The sequence below is a fragment of the Ovis aries genome, chromosome 6, assembly GCF_016772045.2.
Source record: "Ovis aries strain OAR_USU_Benz2616 breed Rambouillet chromosome 6, ARS-UI_Ramb_v3.0, whole genome shotgun sequence".
In the NCBI taxonomy this organism is placed as follows: domain Eukaryota; kingdom Metazoa; phylum Chordata; class Mammalia; order Artiodactyla; family Bovidae; genus Ovis; species Ovis aries.
In genome coordinates, this window is record NC_056059.1 from 41,501,949 (window position 1) to 41,520,523 (window position 18,575).

The following is an 18,575-nucleotide window of genomic DNA, read 5'->3' on the forward strand; positions in this document are numbered from 1 at the left end:
AGACAAAAAGATAGGACACTGAAAGATGAACTCCCCAGGTCAGTAGGTACCCAATATGCTACTGCAGATCAATGGAGATTTAACTCCAGAAAAAATGAACAGATAGCCAAAGCAAAAACAACACCTAGTTGTGGATGTGACTGGTTATAGAAGTAAAGCCCAATGTTGTAAAGAGCAATATTGCATGGGAACCTGGAATGTTAGATCCATGAATCAAGGCAAATTGGAAGTGGTCAAACAGGAGATGGCAAGAGTGAACATCAACATTTTAGGTATCAGTGAACTAAAATGGACTAGAATGGGTGAATTTAACTCAGATGACCATTATATCTACTACTGTAGACAAGAATATCTTAGAAGAAATGGAGTAGCCATCACAGTCAACAAGAGAGTCCAAAATGCAGTGTTGGATGCAATCTCAAAAACGACAGAATGATCTCTGTTCATTTCCAAGGCAAAGCATTCAATATCACAGTAATCCAAGTCTATGCCCCGACCAGTAATGCTGAAGAAGTTGAAGTTGCATGGTTGCATGAAGACCTATAAGACCTTGTAGAACTAACACCCAAAAAAGAAGTCCTTTTCATTAAAGGGGACTGGAATGCAAAAGTAGGAAGACAAGAAACACCTGGAGTAACAGGCAAATTTGGCCTTGGAGCATGGAATAAAACAGGGCAAAGGCTAACAGAGTTTTGCCAAGAGAACGCACTGGTCATAGCAAACAGTCTCTTCCAACAACACAAACGAAGACTACATATGGACATAACCAAATGGCCAAGACTGAAATCAGACTGATTATATTCTTTGCAGCCAAAGATGGAGAAACTCTATACAGTCAGCAAAAACAAGACCAGGAGCTGACTCTAGCTAAGATCATGAACTCCTTATTGCCAAATTCAGACTTAAATTGAAGAAAGCAGAGAAAACCACTAGACCATTCAGGTATGACCTAAATCAAATCCCTTATGATTATACACTGGAGTGAGAAATAGATTCAAGGGATTAGGTCTGATAGACAGAGTGCATGAAGAACTATGCATGGAGGTTCATGACATTGTACAGGAGGCAGTAATCAAGACAAACCCCAAGAAAAAGAAATGCAAAAAGGCAAAATGGTTGTCTGAGGAGATCTTACAAATAGCTATGAAAAGAAGAGAAGCAAAAGGCAAAGGAGGAAAGGAAAGACATACCCATTTGAATGAAGAGTTCGAAAGAATAGCAAGGAGAAGTAAGAAATCCTTCCTCAGTGATCAATGCAAAGAGATAGAGGAAAACAATAGAATGGGAAAGACTGGAGATCTCTTCAAGATAATTGGAGATACCAAGGGAACATTTCATGCAAAGATGGGCATAATAAAGGACAGAAATGGTATGAATTTAACAGAAGCAGAAGATATCAAGAAGAGATGGCAAGAATACACAGAAGAACTATAAAGAAAAGATCTTCATGACCCAGATAATCATGATGGTGTGATCACTCACCTAGTGCCAGACATCCTGGAATGTGAAGTTCAGTGGGCCTTAGGAAGCATCACTATGAACAAAGCTAGTGGAGGTGATGGAATTCCAGTTGAGCTGTTTCAAATCCTAAAAGACGATACTGTGAAAATGCTGCACTCAGTATGCCAGCAAATTTGGAAAAGTCAGCAGTGGCCACAGGACTGGAAAAGGGCAGTTTTCATTCCAATCCCAAAGAAAGGCACTGCCAAAGAATACTCAAACTATTGCACAATTGCACTCATCTCACATCCTAGCAAAGTAATGCTCAAAATTCTCCAAGCCATGCTTCAGCAATATGTGAACCGTGAACTTCCTGATGTTCAAGCTGGTTTTAGAAAAGGCAGAGGAACCAGAGATCAAATTGCCAACATCCGCTGGATCATCGAAAAAGCAAGAGAGTTCCAGAAAAACATCTATTTCTGCCTTATTGACTATGCCAAAGCCTTTGACTGTGTGGATCATAACAAACTGTGGAAAATTCTGAAAGAGATGGGAATACCAGATCACCTGACCTGCCTCTTGAGAAATCCACATGCAGGTCAAGAAACAACAGTTAGAACTGGACACAGAACAACAGACTGGTTCCCAGAGGCAAGCAGCCCTTAATTTCCTGGCTGCAGTCACTATCTGCAATGATTTTGTAGCCCAAGAAAATAAAATATATCACTGTTTCCACTTTTCCCCATCTATTTGCCATGAAATGAGGGGACCAGATGCCATGATCTTAGTTTTTTGAATGTTGAGTTTTGAGCCAGCTTTTTCACTCTCGTCTTTCACCCTCATCAATCTTTATCAGTTACTTTCCCTGAAGTGAAGGGATTAAAGTCTCTTCCTCTTTGAGATGACTTCTAAACCCTCCAGCTGAGGCAATGCCACTTCATCACAATGCGTTAACGATAGTCCCTAAATGTTCGTAACGTGAGAGAAATGAATTCACACTTTCTCTGTCAGCTTCATGCCTTTTAGAGTGAGTGCATATTGCCATATTACATATATAGCTAGTATTTAACAACAAGCATTTTCATACAACATGACCCAATGAAGAAACAGTGATATATTTTAATGCAAGGAAATCTGGTTGTGGAGCAACCACTGAAAAAATAGCATATGCGCACTATGTTTTACAAGTGATTTCAAAGGATTTTCCAAGATTATTTTGACTATAGGTAAAAGAGTCATGTAATTTACCACACAAAGCAGAAAGCTTTTGAGTAAGACAGGAAATGAATGAAAATTACACTGAGACAACAGGCATAAAGGAAGACTGTCCTGGCGAATTAAAATGGAATGTCATCTTAATTGTTATGGGCTAAATTTCGAGGATCCTCAAATTCTTATTTTGAAATCTTCACTCCCAGTACCTCAGGGTGTGATTGCATTTGGAGACAGAGGCTTTAGAGAGGTAATTTTACCTTTATTTATTGAGGGTATATGGATATTGTTGGCCCTAATTCAGTATGACTGATGCCCTTAAAAGAGAAGGAGATTAGGACACAGACACATACAAGCACAGGGGAAGGACCATGTGAGGACACAGCAAAGAGAGAGTCATCTGCCATTCTAGGAAAGAGACCTCAGAAGAAATCAAATTTGCTGATACCTGACATCTTGAACTTGACTTTGACCTTGACCTTTTCTTGCCTCCAGACTGTGATAAAGTGGTTAAGCCACCCAGTCTGTGGTATTTTGTTATGCCAACCCTACCAACAAGTATATTAACTCTAATGATTTCATTTAAATATTGGCCTCATACGCTAGCAAGGTTATGCACAAATTCCTTCAAGATAGGCTTCAACAGGACGTGTACCAGTAATATCCAGATGTACAAGAGGGATGTAGAAAAGGCAGAGGAATCAGAGATCAAATTGCCAACATCTGTTGGATCACACAAAAGAACAAGGGAATTAAAAAAAAATTACTTCTGCTTTGTTGACTATGCTAAAGACTTTGACTCTGTGGATCACAACAAACTGTGGGAAATTCTTAAAGAGGTAAGAATTCTAGACCACTGTACCTGTCTCCTGAAACCTGTATGCTGGTCAAGAAGCAACAGTTAGAACTGGACATGGAAGAAAGAGCTGGTTGCAGACTGGGAAAGGAGTATGTCAAAGCTGTATATTGTCATCCTGATTATTGAACTTATATACAGAGTGCATCATGTGAAATACCAGGCTCAATGAAGCACAAGCTGGACTCAAAGATTGCCAGGAGAAATATCAATAACCTCAGATATGCATACCACCATATGATACCACCCTTATGGCAGAAAGTGAGGAGGAACTAAAGAGCCTCCTGATGAAGGTGAAAGAGGAGAGTGAAAAAGCTGGCTCAAAATTCAACATTCAAAAAATGAAGATCATGGCATTTGGTCCCATCACTTCATGGCAAATAGGTGGGGAAACAAAGGAAACAATGACAGACTCTATTTTCTTGGGCTCCAAAATCACTGCAAATGGTGACTGCAGCCATGAAATTAAAAGATATTTGCTCCTTGGAAGAAAAGCTATACCTGGACAGCATATTAAAAATCAGAGACATTACTTTGTCAACAAAGGTTTGTATACTCAAAGCTATGTGTTTTCCAGTAGCCATGTATGGATGTGAGAGTTGGACCATAAAGGCTGAGGCCAAAGAATTCATGCTTTTGAACTGTGCTGTTGGAGAAGACTCTTGAGAGTCCCTTGAACTGCAAAGAGATCAAACCAGTCATTCCTGAAGTAAATCAACCCTGAGTATTCACTGAAAGGACTGATCCTGAAGTTGAAGCTCCAATACTTTGGCCACCTGATGTGAAGAGGACTCATTAGCAGAGACTCCAATGCTGGGAAAGATTGAAGGCAGGAGGAGAAGGGGAGGACAGTGCATGAGATGGTTGGATGGCATCAGCAAATCAATGGACATGAGTTTCAGCAGACGCTGGGAGATGGTGAAGGACAGGGAATCCTGGCAAGCTGCGATACATGGATTCTGAAAGAGAGGATCATGACTGAGTGACTGAACAAAAACTTCTTTACAAAATAACTTCAAATGGAAAAAAAAAAAAAAAAAGTAACTTTGTATCTGAATAAAGTGTGCCAGCAAAAGTAATACCAGACATGATTCCCACTAGGATCATTAAGAAAAGTAACCCCTCCAACTTACTTGGTGGTCCACAACCAAGCCTGTGTGCCACAACTACTGAAACCCAGGCACCTAGAGCCCCATTCTCTGCAATAAGGAATGCCCCCAGATTGCTGCAAGTAGAGAAAGCTTAAGCCCAGCAAGAAAGACCCAGCACAGTCAAAATAAAAATATAAATACATTTTTCTAAAAAAATAAAAGTAACTCCTCATCTCTAAAAATGACCTAACTTCATTTCTTTTTTATGACTAAGTAATATTCCATTGTATATATGCACCATGCCACATCTACTTTATTCATTCATCTATTGATGGACACTTACATTTCTTCCATGTCCTGTCTATTGTGAACTGTGCTGAAGTGAATTGCTCAGTCATGTCCATCTCTTTGCAACCCCATAGACCATAGCCCGCAGGCTCCTCTGTTCCTGGGGATTCTCCAGGCAAAAATACCAGAGTGGGTTGTCATGCCCTCCTCCAGGGGAATCTTCTCAACCCAGGGATCAAACCCAAGTCTCCCACATTTCAGGCAGATTCTTTACCATCTGAGCCACCAGGGAAGCCTGAACATTGAGGTCTTTTTGAATTATAGCTTTCTCATGATATAGGTCCAGTCATGGGATTGCTGGGTCACATGGTAGTTTTGTTTTTAGTTTTTTGAGAAACCTCCATACTGTTTCCATATGTAAAATAGAAAGCTAGTGGGAGCCTGTTGCGTAGCACAGGGAGCAACTGGGTGGCCACCTAGATGGGGTGGGGGAATGGGTTTGTGGAAGGGAGATTCAAGAGGGAGGAGATACATGTATACATATTTTGTATTCACTTCATTGAACTGCAGAAACTAATACAATATTGTAAAGCAGTTATATTTTAATAAAAAAATAGCACTTAAAATCTGGACCACAAAAAGAAAAGTAAATCCTACCTTCTCATATTCATTCTTTCATTCTCAACTTCATTATTACTGCTACAAAGCATTTCCATAGACATATTTATAATGTTTATATTATTGCCAGCTCTTTTATCCAATGATTTTTCTTAAAATATTTCTCTTAAAGTCTACCAGATATTGGCTTCAGTTTTTCAATATGATTAATATATTTTAATTTTCATATCATTAAAATCCATCTCAGACTAAAAAAATGTTTTATTATTTTCATATTTATAGCAACTTGCTCTATCTTCAAGGTGAGTTTGACCTTGTTTTGCATTTTTTCCAATCCACTCATCACTGGACAAGGAAATTATGCCAATTAAATTCAAGAGCAGACACTTACTATTGGTTCTCTGTTTCAAAGTGATATTCATGTATGTGATACACAAGCTCTCTGAAATAGCCTGAGCACGAAACCATGATTGCCTGGCTGGATTTTTGTAGCATGTGAGGATCACATATCTGGTAAAGGCTATATTTCCATCATAAAGTGTGTGTGCCTGTGTGTGTATTTTAAAATATAATATATTATATACATCTCTTCTGATAGGAGCCAGTGATTGAGGGTCTTATAGAAAATAGAAACTCTCTACATTTGGAACTGATTGATGATGGTACATGATGACATTTTTCATTTTGTGGGAAGGCCACATATTAGACAGGTTTCCATTACTGTACAAGCATCAGAACCCTCACCTTCCTTCCATCTTACAATGAGGAAAACACTTGTGAATAAGTCAGTTAACTTTTCTTATTTACTTGCTCAACAAATGTTTATTTGCGAATGAACTCTGTCCCGGGCACTATTTTAAGTGCTGGAAGTATAACAGTGAATTATTATGTGAAAAGCCTTGCTCATGTGGGCTATATTCTGTAAAGACAGGGTAGCATAAAAGCACATAGATTTTCAGCCTGGATTTGAATCTTGGTCCTTCACTAGTGGGTGTGTTTACCCTAATTATTTTATCTTTCTCAACTCCACATTTCTTATTTGTTGAAATGGAGATGACTGCTACCTTATCAGGTTGTCAAAGGATTGAATATAATAACCTAAAGTGCCTGGTATATGATAAGCATTGTTCTTTTTGTAATATCCTGAGGCATTTCCCTTTAAAGGGTGTATTAAGAGAAATTGTGTCTTTTCCAAAAAAGACGTGTTGAAGTTCTACCATCTAATACCTCAGAATGTGACTTTATTTGAAGATAGGAATTTTTTTTTGAATTTTTGAACCTCCGCAGTTTTAATATCAGTATTAAGTCTGCAACACTGACCACATTATATAAGTGGCAAGTATTGTCTGGGCATGATCTTTGACTGTGGAAGATCATGGGAAGATAGGAATTTTATATAAGTAATCAAGTTAAGATGAAGGTATTAGGGTGAGCTTTAATCCATTATGACTGGGGTGTGTGTATCAGGTGTGTTGTGTGTGTGTGTTCAGTCGTGTCCAACTCTTTACGACTCCATTGACTATAGCCCGTCAGGCACCTCTGTCCATGGGATTTTCCAGGCAGAACTGGAGTGGGTTGCCTTTTCCTTCTCTGGGGGATCTTCCTGACCCAGGGATGGAACCCACATCTCCTGCATTAACAGGCATACTCTTTACCACTAGCACCACCTGGGAAGCCCATGGGCACTTCATAAAAAGGGGAAATTTGGACACAGAGGCACATATAGGGAGAACGACATGTGAGGAAAAATTAAAAAATTGTGGTGATGCATCTATAAAGCTAGTACAGTTAAATATTGCCAGTGAACTACCAGCCAGGGAAGAGGCATGGAACAGATTCTCCCTCACAGCCCACCAAGGAGCCAACCCTGCTGACACTCTGATCTCAGACTTCCAGCCTCCAGAGCTGTGAGACAATGCATTTCTGTTTAAAGCCTCCACGGTATGGTACTTTGTTAAGCAGCAATGCAAATTAACATAAATTGCTTTGCCTTTAGGTGTGAGTTCGAAAAGCACTTTTTATTCTATTTTCTTAAAGGTGGGCATGTGATAATCTTAATCACTACAGATAAGGTGAACAAATTAAGGTCAGAGAAGGCATACTGTTGTGTTTGTACGCTCAGTCGCTTCAGTCATGTCCGACTCTTTGAGATCCTACGGACTGTAGCCAACTAGGCTCCTCAGTCCAGGGGATTCTCCTGGCAAGAATACTGGAGTGGGTTTCCTTGTCCTCCTTCAGGGAATCTTCCCAATCTCAGGGACTGAACCTATGTCTCTTATAGCTTCTGCTTTGGCAGGCGGATTCTTTACCCCTGGTTCGACCTGGGAAGCCCCCAGAGAGAGCATAAGTATTTATAAACTTTTCAGGAGAATTATTATTCTGCAAACACTGTGCCCTGGCTCTCTCTTCAGATAATAAAAAATAAATAAGGAAAGCATATAAAATACCACTGTAAACATTCAAGACCCTTTAAAGAGTCCATTGTGTTGAAGGAAATTGACCTGTGAAACATCTGCAGAGACTGTTTCCAGAGATATAAATTTATTCTTGTGATTTTTAACAACATCATCAGCTGCTGACACACACATATATAGACATACTATGAAACAGTGTTCTTGGCAATCAAATTGGTCCTGGGGTTCTTGGCAATCAAACTGGTCCTGGGGTTCAAACATTTCCTGAAGGATACCATGATGAAATCAGATGAATGAATCACTTCTGTTTCACGCAATTTACCTTAGATGAAGGGATAAACGTTGGAAAATTAGTCATTCTTCTACCAGTCACCAACACTGAGTTATCAAGAAAATAAAGACAGTGAGATTTAATTCTGCAAAAAAGGCTCAGATTTAATTCATAACCTAATTTATACAGGAACACCAATTTGCAAACAGTTTGCATTATAGATTCATTCACTCATTCAACCATCCATCCACTCATTTAAAAATATTTATTGAGCCCTACTCTGGTAACCTCTGTCTCAAAATTTAAACTGATATTTCTTCAGAATTAATTTTTTAAGGAGTTTGATTCAATGGGCATTTTGTTGATACATACCATATCAGTCCTATCAAGGGTACAGATAAGATTCCTGCTCGGAGGAACTTAGAAGGATGAATAAACACCATGGCAGGTGGACACACACACACACAGACACCTACAAGGTGTTTGGGTTTGGGGAGGAGGAAGAGGAAGTTGACGGATCAGGAAAAACACTACAAGTAGGTGGTATGTAAGCTGAGCTTTGAGGATCCCATACAATTCCAGGTAAACTGAGAAGGCAAAGGCACTGCAGAGTGAGGAAACAGTAACAGCTGCAGGGGAGCAGATGGAATGCTGAAAGAATTGTCTCCTGGCTCAGAGAAGCAATACAGAGAGTCAAAAGCAGAGAGGCTGGATTTAAGCCTTGAAATACAAAGCCCTGACAGCCATTCTAAGAAGTTTGACATTTATGAGGAAGGCGATAACATAATTTGACCTCTGTTTTAAGATGAAAATTCTAGACTTAAAAACCTAGAAATTTATGGCAGGTAAACCAGTTAGGAGGCTGTGGTGGTCCTTTAGGTCACAGAGGTCCCCATCTTTTTGGCACCAGGGACTGGTTTCAAGGAAGACAATTTTCCATGGACTGGTGTGGTGGCTATGGCTTTGGTATGATTCAAGCATATTACATTACTGTGACGACATTATTTCTATTAACACACCAGCTCTACCTTAGATTATCAGGCATTAGATCCTGGAGGTTGGGGAAACCTGTTTTGTGTGCTTAGTCGCTCAGTCCTGTCTGACTCTTTGAGACCCCATGTACTGTAGCCCACCAGGTTCCTCTGTCCATGCAATTCTCCAGGCAAGAATATTGGAGTGCATAACCATTCCCTCCTTCTCCAGGGGATCTTCCTGACCCAGGGGTCAAACCCAGATCTCCTGCACTGCAGGCAGATTCTTTACCATCTGAGCTTCCAGGGAAGGAGGCTTGAAATTAGCTAAAGTCAGAAGGAATTTAAATGGATGAAATAAGAGTCACTGAAATTCAGGTAGGATATAGCAAAGTATGGATGTATCTTTTTAAAATACATTTCTGAATGTTAAATTGAGTAATTAATGAAGCTGATATTATATCATATTTGTAAATACCAGTTAAACATTTAGTTATTTATATCTTGCAATTATCTTGTTTTCTGCAGCAAAAATAGTTTCAGAATTCAAGTTTCAAGTATCTTAACAAGTTTTTGAAAAGTTCTTCAGTCCAAGGCCTGTGATTATGTTTACTGAATAAAATAGCCTGGGTATTTCTACACTTGATATAAAACCCAGATGCCATAAAGAAAATTACTGATAAATATGATTATATAGAAACATAAAACTGATAGATTTGAACACATAAAAATTTAAAACAGCTATAATACACGCACAAAAACTGGGAAACATACTCACCTACCTAGCACAGATAAGAGCTGCTGCTGCTGCTGCTAAGTCGCTTCAGTAGTGTCTGACTCTGTGCGACCCCATAGACGGCAGCCCACTAGGCTCCTCTGTCCCTGGGATTCTCCAGGCAAGAGTACTGGAGTGGGTTGCCATTTCCTTCTCCAATGCATGAAAGTGAAAGTGAAGTCACTCAGTCGTGCCCGACTCTTAATGACCTCATGGACTGCAGCCTACCAGGCTCCTCCAATCACGGGATTTTCCAGGCAAGAGTACTGGAGTGGGTTGCCATTGCCTTCTCCGAGCACAGATAAGAGCTAGTATCCTTAATATTTAAAACAAACAAAAGAGTTAATAAATCAATCCAAAAGAGCAACAGGCAAAATAATTAGAAGAATCAAATATGTTGCCTATGTTTCTAGTCTGGGACAACACATAGATGTTAATGATATTATTTCTAAAATAAGGAACCAGAAGAAGGAAAATCAGGAGTTTTTGGAGGGGAACAAGAACAGAAAATTATAGGCAGGTAGAAATAATATTTGTTTGGGAGATGATAAATATGTGGTGCTGGGATTATCTATATTGATAAGGTCAACAGGGAAGTAAAATTTGAATCTGAAAAAAAACATGCCATACACATTCCTATCTTCATTTACTGTACTATGTGACTTTCTGAAGACATATATTTTGGGTTTGGTATTTTTAGCAATTTTTCTGGATACTCTGTTAAATGTATTTATACCACAGGACTACCTTGGCCAAACAGCCTAAGGTTGTCTCCATTACCATGCTGGAGAAATATGTTTGAAAGAGACATACAGATTATTGAAAATTCCTAATTGTGTCCTTACCAGTAGACACGTTTATGTTGCTGTGAAATAAGAAGCCACTGAACTGAACTGAACTGAACTGAAGAGGCAAAAATTGTTAATGCCTGCTATTAAATTTCCACTTGTATTTTTTACTACAATTTACATTCATCCACTTTGTTTTTGTTGTTATTATTGATCACTGAGCATGTTCTATTAATTACTGTTTTACATAATCTCTACTGGGGTTTCCTCTCCCTGTAAACAGGCTTTTATCCTTCCATATAGCCCTTTTAAAAGCAAATTATCAAGTCTGCTTATAATGACTGTCCTTTGCCACACCTGCCTTATCTCTTTACCAAGCTTTCAATAAACTACTGCAGTGAGCCTGCATCAGAATTACCTGGAGGGCTTGTTAGAACACACGCTGCAAGGTGCCACCCCCACAGGAGTGATTGGTAGTTTGGGAGCAAGCGAGGCTGGGAATCTAAATTTGCTAACAGGTTCTCAGGTGATGCTGATACTGCTGATCTAGGACCTCACTTTGAGACTCGGGGCTCTACCAGAGTGATGCGTGCCTCGTGCCTCGAACTGATTGCATATGTTCACAGCTAGAGGCACTTAACTCACAGGTGTTGATTTTGCACCCTGTAGGTAGGCAGGATTACAGGCCTTTCATTGGTTCATGGTCTGTACGTGTCATGTGATGTAAATGTAACAGGGCGACTTGGTGTGGGTAGCAGAGCTGAGCCTTTGCTGAGTTTTCCAACTCCCATACATCGTCCTTTCCTGGATTCCTTGAGGGATGTGCTATTTCCTGTGGGACCAGGACACTGACTTCCCTTGCTAAGGTTCCTTCTGGAAGCTGAAGATGAGCACGTAAGTTCACTTCCCATATCTGGGAATCTGCTTGGTTGCCATCTGGACATTTGTGACAGAGTTGGTTTTCCTGCACTGATTTCTTTCGTTGCTCCTTGTTGGGGACCTTGAAGTTTGCCTTTTTGTGCAGGTGAGTCTAATGTTCTGGGCCTGGCATTCCCCAGACTGACTTCAAACACCCCAGGTTACCTTCTTCTCTGCTTTTCAAACATGGATTAGTTATTCAGTTGAACAATGTTGTTGCTATTTCTATGACTCCTGCCTATTTGTTCCCTCTCTTGATTTCTGTATGAGTTTCCAGACCCCTCAACCTCCAGCTCTGTCTCCCACATGCTCTGAGACTCAGAGTGAGCATTCTGTTTTGGTGTTCTTCCTCCATGAATGATTGTTTTTTTCTGGTAAAATCGTGCACCTTGGCTGGAAGTTTCTAATGCCAGCTACACGCATGACTTAGATCTAAGTAAGTCAACTATTATCATTTTTCCATTTTGAACCTGGGTCAACAAGGTCTGTGGGCTTGCTAGGCAAAGTGTAGTCTAAGGATCAGTGGCTTTCAGCCTGTTAGGGAAGCTTGTTAGAAATACAGAGCCTCATGCCCCACCTCCTATGTGTTGAGTTAGAATCCAGGGTGTAACAAGAGCCCCAAGTGATTGTCATGCACATTGTAAAGAACTGATTTATGGTATAGCCCCATAGGATGAACTCCTCCTACCTGTGACTAATTGCGACTCTCAGCATTACCAATCACTATATTTTCCAACTTGATCACGCCGCAGATGTAAGTTTACAAAACCATGTTCAGTGAGTTTCCCACTGACGGTGTGAACTACCACCAATAACCTATGATTCTGCAGGAATCCAAAGTGTCTCTGTGTACATATCACGCTTGTTGTTTCTTGGTGTATCAAGGCTTTTTCAACTATGTCATGCTTTCCCTTCATGCTTTTGGCCATGATTTGATGTGGGTGTGGATGACAGCCAGCCCAAGGGTCCCAGGTGCTTGAGTACCACTCCAGTTCAACAAAACATTTTAGGTTCTTAATGTAATGCTGGCCCACAGCAGGTGACCATCCAGACCTCTCTCATCAGTTATTATGAAGAAGGTGTTGAAAATAGATCAGGCTGGGTGAACTTATGTTGTGGTGTTCACCAGAGCTTCATGTGGTGAGTGGGGCCAGCAGTGCTGGGACTAGTAGGTAAGTCTGGTTTAGGCACCTATGGAGTCAGTGCTTTTGCTCTGGGTGCTGGTGTGTGTAAGGTCTTGTGTGCGTCCTCCAAGAGTGGAATCTCGATTGCCCCATCCTATGGAACTCCTGAAGTCAAGCCCTGCTGGTCTTCAAAACCAAATACTCAGGGGGATTCCCCTCCTGAGGCCAGACTCATAGGCTGCGGAGCTTGACATGGGGGTCAGAGCTCTCACCCCCCATGGGCGAACTTCTGCAATATAATTGTTCTCCAGTTTGTGGGTCACCCGACTATTTGATATGGAAATGTATTATATAACTGCGTCTCTCCTACTGTTTTGTTGTGGTTTGTGCCTTTACACACACACTTTTTTGCTAGGTATCTATGTGTGTGTGTGTGTGTGTGTATAAAATCAATGGTTGTTCAGTTGTAATTTTGCTGTGCTCATGAGAGGAGGTAAATCCAAGGTCCTTCTACTTCACCATTTAGTACCTTCTCTTTTTTCAGAATTTAGAATTAAAATATATCTAATCTTTACAGTTGTTGAACACAATCTTATATTTATTTCACTTTACTACAAAATATAAGCAATAAAATGATTTTGATTAATTACTCTATATCCTGAGTATATTCAAAAATTAGAACAGTTTCATAATAAATTTATGTCTCACCTGGTTTCAAAAAGGGATGTGAAAAGGCTTATCTATTAAATATTGACTTTGGTATTTTGTTTTCTTGAGGACTTCTTTTTGAAGAATTGACATGCTATGAAGAAAATTTTGTTAGTTTTTTTGTTTGTGTGGTTTTTTTATTTTGGTCCAGAAAATATTCCTAGTCAGTGCATAATTACCTTTCAAAAGTACAAGAATACATTCTAAACTAATGGATTTCCTTAACAATGAACCCTCTCCATGTACTTTGTTGTGTTTTCCATCACAGCCTTTAAGAAAAAGAAGATAGCTGTTTCTAAAAATTCCTCACAGTATAAACCCCATTTCCTTTCTATGTTAAAAATATAGTCAAAATAATATTGTTAATCATATAAATGTATGTGAAGCAGTCTAAAAATGAATCAGAATTTTTGAATTGAAATTATGAGTCTCTGCCTATAAGGCTTTGGTTAAAAAGAAAAAAGCAATTATCCTCACATTCTCTCAAGTCGAGGGCCAAGTTTCAGTATTCTCCAGGATCATTCTCAAGTTTCAAGTCCGTAAATCTTTTAAATTTTGCTTTAAATCAGCATCCATTGCTGGACCTCGGCAGCCCAGAGGTGGAAACTGGCTCAAAGGTAGGTTTTTCTTGGCTATCACAGCTTTCTTCTTCATCGTCCTCCTCATCTTACTTAGTTGCTTTAGGGAGATGTATACTCTGCAGTTCACACTTACTAAATTACTCATTTCCGTGTTTCTCCTGGATACTTTGGACAGGAAGAAGGGAAAGCTTAATGTTGAAGTCAAAGACGCTTGAGTCAGATGTCGTAGTTAGCAGCCTTCCTCCAGTACTGGTTAGCTGTTTCACTCACTTTTGAATGCTCCAGTTTCTCCATCTATAAAATTAGTATAACAGTCCTGGCTTCAGTTGCATGTAGGTAGGACTGGGTGCAGTGCTCCTTAAAAATGTCTCAAACATTATCTGGCATGTAAAGATGCTCAAGAAGTGTTAGTCATTACTCTTGTCTGCTCCCTGAAATTTGCATCTACAAACCATCCTACAGAGGACTTTACCCAGAGAGGGCCAATAAGACAGTTAATATTCGAAAATGTTAACTCTTTTTATGGTCTGGCTCCTAAAAAGATTTGAGTTGGAATTGCACCAAAGTTTACTTTATCGAAAGAACTAAGTACAGCTTTTAAAGTGGCTGTGACCTCAAACACTGAAGTCTCTTGAATTGTGTTATTCTACTTTTCTTTCCTTTTTTCCCACTTGTAAGTGATTCATGTTCTAAAAATCACAAAAGGGTTAAAGAATGAACTATATGAACAAGTAAAATGTATAAGAAAGTGTAAGAAAGAATTCTTGTATCTGTTATTCACCCTCACCTACTTTACTGTAATCAGTAATAGTAATAACAGCCAGCATTTATTGAGCTGAAGTGCTAAACACTATATATGTGTGTGTGTGAAATCTCACTGAATCTTCTTAGTTGCTCTTTGGTTCTTTGACATTGGTTCTCTTTCTTTTTTCATCTGCTTTTTGAAAATTAAATAGAGGCTAAGAGAAGTTAATGGCACCCCACTCCAGTACTTTTGCCTGGAAAATCCCATGGACGGAGGATCCTGGTAGGCTGCAGTCCATGGTGTCGCTAGAGTCAGACACGACTGAGCGACTTCATTTTCACTTTTCACTTTCATGCATTGGAGAAGGAAATGGCAACCCACTCCAGTGTTCTTGCCTGGAGAATCTCAGGGACGAGGGAACCTGGTGGGCTGCCGTCTATGGGGTTGCACAGAGTCAGACACGACTGAAGCAAGTTAGCAGCAGCAGCAGCAAGAGAAGTTAAGCAACTTGCTCTAGACCACACAGTAGTTGGTGAGAACTTGCTTACTAGCTAGTGAGTGGTGAAGCCCTTATTTCGATGCTTGTCCATCTGATTCCATATTTTCTCCTCTTATACTCATGTTTCCAGTCCCTCTGATCCTTGAGTGTTACACTCTGAAGACTGTCCCATCCCTGCAGCCTTCCCTAATCCATTTCCTACCCAGTTGGAAACACTCAAGTTGTAGCTCTGAGCCCTCTCCTGATCATTATGTCAGGCTTACTTTCTGGTCCAAACTCCCCACAACTGTGAATAAAAACAGTGCTTCTCAAGCCTTGCTCTAGCCATGTGGGGCCTGACTTTTTAGGATAAATGTATCTACAGTGAACCAGGAGTGTTTATCACCCTGCTTTTATCACCAACAGCACTAGCATTAGGAAATTCACCAGGTGCCTACATTTTTCATCTGTAAAATAAAAATCCACATTATGCTTACAAGTTATATAGCTCTTCTGGAAATGAGAAAATTGAACTTTTCAAATTCTTGGTTGCAAGCTGTGCTGTAAAACATCATTACTGATTTTTTGATATGTACTTTCTGGTCTTTGCAATTCAAAGGTGATGGCTTTGACTATCATCACTCTCAATGTGAACAGAAAGAGCACAGAGGGATCAAACTTGAGGTAGTCCTGTCTCTCACCTGAGGGCTGAGGTAAAATGTTTTCTTTGGGAGTGGAAGTGCATAATTAGGAATTGTCTCCATTCTTTCTCCTTATTATTTAGGAACCTGTAAGGATATAGCGACTTCACTTTCACTTTTCACTTTCATGCATTGGAGAAGGAAATGGCAACCCACTCCTGTGTTCTTGCCTGGAGAATCCCAGGGATGGGGGAGCCTGGTGGCTGCCGTCTATGGGGTCGCACAGAGTCGGACATGACTGAAGCGACTTAGCAGCAGCAGCAGCAGCAGCAGCAGCAGCAAGAATATAGTTACAGAGACCCTAAATGCTGTTACACTGATTTCCCAAATCAGAAAGTAAATACTCATGGCTCAAAGTACTCTCCTGCTGGCCATCATTTTGAGACCAGAGACTAGATACCTGATGAGATGTGAGTGGTTTTGGACTGGTTGCATCTCCTTGCAATCCAAGGCACTCTCAAGAGTCTTCTCCAACACCACAGTTTAAAAGCATCAATTCTTCAGCGCTCAGCTTTCTTCACAGTCCAACTTTCACATCCATACATGACCACTGTAAAAATCATGGCCTTGACTAGACGGACCTTTGTTGGCAAAGTAATGTCTCTGCTTTTGAATATGCTATCTAGGTTCATCATAACTTTTCTTCCAAGGAGTAAGCGTCTTTTAATGTCATGGCTGCAATCACCATCTGCAGTGATTTTGGAGCCCCCCAAAATAAAGTCTGTCACTGTTTGCCCATCTATTTCCCATGAAGTGATGGGACCAGATGCCATGATCTTTGTTTTCTGAATGTTGAGCTTTAAGCCAACTTTTTCACTCTTCTCTTTCACTTTCATCAAGAGGCTTTTTAGTTCCTCTTCACTTTCTGCCATAAGTTGATACATGGCAAAAACCAACACGATACTGTAAAGCAATTATCCTTCAATACAAATAAATTTTAAAAAATTTTAGTTGAATTAAATAACATTAGACAATGAGAATCATATAAATAAAAGGTAGATGATCTTATAGTATGAAGAGTGCTATTGGTCGGGGCATTTATCTTGGGAGGTGGGAAAAATGTGTGTGTTGGACTTTGAGGGTGTGAGGCTTTTGCAAAGGACCAAGTCAGGAAAGGACACTGTGAATGGATGTAAGATAGCACAGCAAAATAAGATGGTGGGTAATTAATTATATACTGAATTTGGCAGAAGTGCCAGGATGGAAGGGAGCTGGAAGGTAGTTTGTACCAAAGGAGAAAGAACTGTTCTCCTAAGGGTTTGGACTTTACGGTGAGCAACAGGGGAAAGTTCAAGTGCTTGGGGCCAAGAACTATCATGACTCTCTCTAAAGTTCAAATACATCAATAAATACTATCTTTATTTTCTACATTATATTGAGAAAAATTAAAACCTTTCCTCAAGCAGTTATATTTTCTCAATCATATTTAGAACTGATTTGAAACGATCTGCAATTTGTTTCTTACTCTATTTTGTTCTTTCACCCAACAGCTATTTATTCTGTTTCTGTTGGTGTTATTAACCTTGGCAGTGAACATTTATCTAAAACACCTTCAGAATATAAATTATTCAGATTAGCAATAATTTGAAGCCTGAGATCTGGATAATGTATTTGTGTTCATTAAGGAAATATTCATACCTCAGTTTTAACTAGCTCATATCCATCAAACTCAAGAAGACCCACATTCTGAAATATCTGAAATTACAGATGTTAATTTTTATGCAGATTATCCTGTTATTAGTTTTCTCATGTTGACCATTCTGTCAGAGCCTAGCCTCAGTGATTGTCTGGTGTAAAATACCTAACTATATTTGTATTCTCAAAGGTTGCTTGACCATTCTATCATGAATAGACAGTCCTTTGATATAAGCAATAAATTTGAAGCTTAGGAATTGAATTTTCCACACATAGCAAGAGAAATGTAGTAACCATCTCTCTTAATGCTTAAATGCACCTTCAAAGTACAAGGTTTGAATGCTGTTGGTGGATACTTTATGCTCAACCGGCTAATGCAGAGGTGACAAAGAAGGAACATGGTTGGTTTGGCAAAGAGTCACCCCATTCTTGGAGAAGGCAATGGCACCCCACTCCAGTACTCTTGCCTGGAAAATCCCATGGATGGAGGAGCCTGGTAGGCTGCAGTCCATGGGGTTGCTAAGAGTTGGGCACGACTGAGTGACTTCCCTTTCACTTTTCTCTTTCATGCATTGCAAAAGGACATGGCAACCCAATCCAGTGTTCTTACCTGGAGAATCCCAGGGATGACAGAGCCTGGTGGGCTGCCATGTATGGGGTCACACAGAGTTGGACGCGACTGAAGCGACTTAGCAGCAGCAGCACCCTCCCCCCCCCCCCCCCCCCCCCCCCCCCCCCCCCCCGTCTCAACATGTTAAAGCACTCTAGCTCACAACTGGCAGGGGATGCTGCATTGCAATGCAATTATCATGAGTCCTTCCATATTTCAGCCTTTCATGCAACTGTGTCTACCTCATATGGAAATCTCCCTTGTAGTCTTGTCTTTAGGAGGGAAAGCAAAGCCAGAGGGAAAACAAGGAACTCCCTGAGGTTTGAGAGCTCAAGCTTCTGAGGGTCATGG

General features: G+C 40.1%; 1 protein-coding gene and 1 long non-coding RNA gene across 2 annotated transcripts in view; both read right to left on the reverse strand.

The window, feature by feature from the left end:
* The window catches only part of KCNIP4 (potassium voltage-gated channel interacting protein 4), a 1,312,996-nt gene that overhangs the window by 638,603 nt on the left and 655,818 nt on the right, over positions 1 to 18,575 (reverse strand). The window lies entirely within an intron of this gene.
* On the reverse strand, positions 8,030 to 18,295 carry LOC106991210 (uncharacterized). Its single transcript, XR_001434789.4, has 2 exons — positions 9,944 to 18,295; positions 8,030 to 8,241 (listed from the first exon to the last, which is right to left on the reverse strand). It is a non-coding gene; the product is annotated as an uncharacterized LOC106991210 (long non-coding RNA).